Genomic DNA, 6,176 nt, shown 5'->3' on the forward strand with positions numbered 1-6,176 from the left:
TGAGGTTTAATATCACTGTGGCCATTATGGCATCATTAGAGTAAACAGTGTTATGAGTTAGTTAAGGGTGTCTTGATATATCGGCTTCGAAGCCAAGTGGGAGGGGTAGCCGGACTTAGCTTGATTGCGCTGGCTATGTGCTATGTGGGTTACGTCTTCGAGGTTCGTTGGCGAATCATTTTCCTAGTTGCAGGAATTGACCGGGATGGCACGAGTGAAGCAAAATTATGACAAAAGGGGCTATTATGTGCTTCGTATATGTGAGAAAATATAGGATGTCTTGAGTTGTTGTTGATATAAGGACGCTCAGCTGATAGAGAAGGAAGATGTTTGTTTGTAACTTGAAATGGGATCATCTCCCGCGTGATGGTTCAGAGGTTCTAATGAGGCACGGACCGGGTCATGTCCGTATCTGATCAGGCAAACTTGGCAGTTCGCATATGAAGTAAAATAGACTCTCGAGACATGGTTTTGTTATTTTGTTCGAGATTCTTGCATATGATCAATCAGGTGCCTTAAGGTTGTGTATGTGGTTAGAGGACTGTGTTTTCATTGGGAAAAGGTCAAGACTCGTGGTAATTGTTATGTTGCTTATGGGATGCCTATGTATCAATATCATTGGAAGGTGATGGTTACAGAATTCAGATTCGCATGGAAAGTACTTACAAGGCTAAAAGTATTCTGGAATGTTGGTATTTCTGGGAACATTGGGGGATAGTATCCAGTTGGCTTATGGTTCTTTGACAGTTGTGGTCTTGTGCTTGAGTCTCGTGTAGTTGAGCTGGGTTGAGGCTTGTGGTGCATAAGCAAGAGGGAATAATCAAGTTGATTATGAAATTCAGAGGGAAATTAATGGATAGAATATCTTAATAGTGGACCGAATCGGTTTATGGTAAAGATATGATTAATTATCGTATGTGTTTCGAGGTAATGAGCCCTTTACCAAAAAGGCCTGTTGTGCAGCGAAGCTTTGGATTCGTTGACAGCTTGCTTAGTTTGGGTTGGGTTAGAACGATTCAGTCCTTTGGCAGTTTCAGCTTATTGGCAAAACTTGAATTTGGGAGATGGAGTTCCCATGTTATTCCTAGTGCGGATATGGTATATGCGATAGTTGTGGAGGATTGGTATTTTGTGTGTGTAAGGGCTTCAGTTCAGTTTCAGAATTGGAAAGTCATTAAAAATCTTAAGACAGCACGAGGCAGCTATGCAGGTGATTTAAAAATCGACTCTTCAGATGATTAAGGGAAAATGGTATTGCTATTCTATAGTGATTTTGACGGGGGTATATAATCAGTAAAGGGGAAGTGATGTAAACTGATAATACTTCAGGTTGGTATTGCGGCATTTTCTTGTTGGACCGACTGTGATATTGACGTTTTGTTGATGGCACAGGAATTTTAGAACTATCTTTCGTGGATATGAATTGGTACTTGATGTGTGAAATGTATTCATACAGCGGAATGTGAGATCAGGTATAGTGATTTCGTGTGTTATATGGAGTTGAGACTGGGAGTTCTCAGACACAGTCTATGTCGTAGTTTGTGGACGTGTAGCTATTCGGACCGTTTAGTGGCAATTAGTTTGGAGGTAGAGTGGATCTTTATTTGCTGATATGTTAGATTTGGTGTGATGCTGAATTCAGACGGTTGTCTTAGTGTGGGTTTATTCTTAGACTTATTGTTACTACGAGCTATGTCGGGAAATGCACGATGATTGAGTTGTGCGAGGTGCATTGATTATGTTCTTGCAGGGTGATATATTCAAGATGCAGGCGCGACGGCTGGGAAGGATTAACCCTTCTTAATAGGGCCTTCGTGATGAATCACAGTGCAGAGGGTTTCATTACCCTTGATTCAGTATCCGGTGTTTGAGGGCTTTTTCAGATGTGTATTCTTGTGGCCGGCATGCGACGGGCAAGATTTGTGGATTTCTCGGTATTTGAATTTGGTGCGGGCACCATATCGTACTGGCTCCGGCAGGAGTTATAGTAGTGGAGGAGCAGCTTTCAGGCTTCTGGTATGAGAACTGTTGGCAGGCACGATGTGGCTTACGCAATTAGCTTGAGTTGTCTTGGATTTGGCCCCATGAGTTGATATTATTGAGGGACTAGGGTTGGATTCGATCGTTATTGAGCTTGTTAGTGATCTAGGAGATGTAATGAGTTGCTTCTGTGCTGTGAGACGTTAATGATTTTGTTTGGGCTTATGGGCACACTGTGTGCCGGTTCTATTGAGGATTCATTAGAGGAAAGCTCGACCGGAAGGTAATTGAGTGTTGCTCGTTATGGCGAGTATTGATTATGGCTATCGGGGTTGCGGTGTCGTATGTTTATATTGTTTCGCCGTGGGTGTTAATGAATTGCTTGGGTTTCAGAACATTAAATTGTGCGTGGCTGTCTATTTTTGAGCATCGTGACTTGAGGTTGATTCATGTGTAACAGTGTTTGGATAAGATCGCGCGTTATGTGGAAAGGGCCAAACGGGGTATGACCTCTCGAGGTAGATTAGGATACTCCATTTCTATGATGGGGACGGTGGTCTCAGCCTTGTGTTGTAGATGGTATGAAGCTTGAGGTACAGATCTTTTCTGTTTTGCCGTCATTTTTCCTGAATCTTGAGTACGTATCGACCGTTCTTATTGGCTGCGGTGTATTAGCAAGTCGTGGCTTAGGCCTGTTATATGAGGTTGTCGTATCACGGGGTGTGTGTTGGATTCGGGTTGATCGTTGGAGTCATAATGATTCGAACAGATTGTGATTTCAGGTTGCTAGAAGTATAATATCGAGGTTTGGCCCGGAAGTTGTATGGTGGTATTGCGAAAAAGGGAAGCTGGCTTCTATGATATAGTTGATCTGAGGAATGGTCACAATTTATCGCGTTGTTTTATTTATCGTGGCAGTATAATGAGCTGGTTGGAATAAGTCTTTACTTAATAAGAGGTTTCTATTGTATTTGGTATTTGTGGGCAACTGCTGTGAATAGAGAACTATCGTTTCGTGTTTGATTATTTTGGGTATATCATATTTGATTTCACCTGAGGTTACAGGTATAGGTTATTACATTGGTTCGGCTTATTCTGAATATAGATGTGAATTTCTGATCTTGTGTTTGATTCGGAAAGTGCAATGTGGTTCTATTGTTTATGGTTCAGGTGAACTGTGAAATTTCAAGCTATATTGAGTTATAGGACCAAATGCGAGATAGGGTGGCGAGGGACCACCCGAGTATATGCTTGGAAAGGTCATTCAGCTGTTGGGTTGTTCTAGTACATTTCTGGGTACGCTCGAGGACGAGCGTTTGTTTAAGTTGGGGAGGATGTAAACGGACCCGACCTATCGTCTATGTGTTACTGCTTCATTTCCCCCATTTCATGCTTCTTCATGTTTCATTATCAGTGTTTGGTGTTTAGAGTTGATTTGGATTGGTTTTGGTAGGAAATGAGACACTTAGTCTCTTTAAGGAAGGCTTTAAGTTGGAGAAGTCAACGGACGTTGACTTATGAGTTAGGAGGCTGGGATTGGGTTTTCAGTGATTCTGTTAGCTTCGGGAGGTGAATTGTGATTAGGAGTGCGATCGGAATTGAGTTTGGAGGTTCGGTGTAAAATTTAGGCTTGAATTGGCAAAGTTAGTATTTCGCGAGTTCCGATGATAGGTGAGATTTTGATCCGAGGGTCGGAATGGAATTCTGAGAGTTGCTGTAGCTCGTTAGGTGATCTTGGATATGTGTTGCAAAATTTCAGACCATTCGGAGGTGTTTTGAACGGGTTTTCGATCAAATACGTATTTCGGAAGTTTTTTAAGAAACTTAGGATTGAATCCGATGTAATTCAATGATTTTAGTGTTAGTTGAGGTGTTTCGTTTGATTGGAGCAAGTTTGAATATGTTTTAAGATATGTTGGTGCTTTTGGTTGAGGTCCCGAGGGTCTCGGGGGTGATTTCGGGTGGCCATTGGAAGAAAATTTGAAGTTGTAATTGCAGGTTCTTGGCTGGCAGCAGGTATTTCTGCATCTGCGGAAAGAAGACCGCAGATGCGGTTGCGCGAAATCGGAGAAAGCATCGCAGGTGCGGAATAGGATGAGTTGAGCAATTCCGCAGAAGCAGAAGTATTTCGCCTAAGCGAATGTCCGCAGGACGGACAAGAAGTCGCAGAGCGGTTTGGGCTTGGAGGTGAGACTTCGCAGAAGCCGAGAAATTGTGTCGCAGAAGCGGACCCTTGTGATTTAATGAATTTCCGCTTAAGCGGACAAGGACCGCAGGAAGCGGTCGGCGGAAGCAGGCGTGGGGACCGCAGAAGCGAAAACTGGACTGTTTAGGAGGTTTTTATTCAATATTTCATCCGCGAGCTTGGGATGATTTCCTCCATTGTTGACCACTTAAAGATTTTTGGTAGAGATTGAAAAGGATTTTTGACGGGAACCAATTTGGAGGTAAGTCTCGTGACTAGAAATGTCATTTTTATTGAAGAATCAACCTTTAATTTGGAAATTTGTGTAAAAATTTGGAAGAACTAGGGCTTGGTTTTTTGAAATGAAAATTTGGGATTTGAAAGGGCATTTGAACTCCGATTTTGGTAAACTTGATATGTATGGACTCGTGGCGAGACGAGGAATCCGGTAATGTGAGTTTTTGTAATTTTTCGAGAAGTGGGCCCGGGGCTCGGGTTTGCTAGTTTCGAGATTTTTGCTATATTTCAATTGTTTTCGATTGGCATCGTTCCCTTGCTATTGTGATGTACTCGCTCTGATTTGGTTAGATTCGACGCGTGTGGAGGCCGATTCGAGGGGCAAAGGCATCGCGACTAGAGATTTCGCCGGATCGAGGTGAGTATGATTGTAAATGATATCCTGAGGGTTTGAAACCCCGGATTTGCACCATAGTGCTATATTGAGGTGACTTGCACGCCAGACGGAGAGCGTGGGGTAGAGCACCGTTGGGATTGTGACTTGGTCCGTCCCGGTTGTTATTTTTACCGTGTATTTCGCTATGACTTGTTGTTTTTCACTAGGACTTGGGCTTATTGCCAATATTGGGCTTTATGCCGACTGTTTGAACTCCCTATGAGCTATCATCACTATTTTCCTCACTATTTGAAAATATTATTTTGAACTCAGTCCCATTTCATTACACTGTTTCTGACGCAGCTAATTTTCCATCAACCTCGAGTTTTAACTGATATTTTGAACTACTGTTTGAGCTGAGCATTATTGTTTCTTTACTGATGCCCGAGGGGGCTTATGATTATTTTTGGATTGATTGACGCCGAGGGCCATATTGTGAGGATATGCTGAGTGGAGAGTGATGTGAGGAGCTTTCATTGCCTCGAGTGTTAATGTGAGAAGGCTTTCAGGCCTATGTTGGATATGTACAGGCTTTCAGGCCTTATGTTGATATAGCGCTTGGGCTGTAGGAGCCCCTCCGGAGTCTGCACACCCACAGTGAGCGGCGCGTACCCATTTAGAACTGGACATGGTAACAATGACACTGCATACGTGTTTTGGTCAGGGTACAATAGGACTGACCAGTCAGGTAACAATGGCTGACCAGTGGTAACAATGGCATGAAACACGCGTTGGGTCAGGTAAACAATGGCTGACCGGGCCAGGTAACAATGACTGACTAGTAACGAAATTCATGCCCGAGGGGCGAACTTTTATGTGTTCATTTGCATTACTTATTTGCATTTTTACCTGCTATGCTTTGGTATTTGGGCCCGAGGGGCGGATTTTCTGTGCTAATCAGCACTAACTATTTTGAACAGCTTTCGTAATTATTGAAAGGACCAATTTCTAAAGAGATTTAAACTGAGCCGAAATATTTTTAAGAAGTTCTCTGATTTCACTGTTTTCTCGGAAATTGTACCCGGCTTCTGTACAGCCCATTGGTTGCTTTACGTGATTTCTTGCTGCTCAGTTATTATTTACTTCTATTACTCACTGAGTTGGAAGTACTCACTTTACTCCCTGCACCTCGCGTGCAGTTGCAGGTATCGTTCACCCGGTAGCGGGTTATTAGCGGATTGAAGGTATTATTATTGTAGCTGAGCAAGGTGACCGCCAGCGTTCGCGGCACCGGATGTTGTCTTTTGTTTTCCAAAAATTTTACTTGTACATATTTATTGGCCTGTAGTTGTGTTAAGGTTTCTTTAGATGCTCGTGACTTGTGACACCCCGGTCGGG

Source organism: Nicotiana attenuata, unplaced genomic scaffold (genome assembly GCF_001879085.1).
Source record: "Nicotiana attenuata strain UT unplaced genomic scaffold, NIATTr2, whole genome shotgun sequence".
In the NCBI taxonomy this organism is placed as follows: Eukaryota; Viridiplantae; Streptophyta; class Magnoliopsida; order Solanales; family Solanaceae; genus Nicotiana; species Nicotiana attenuata.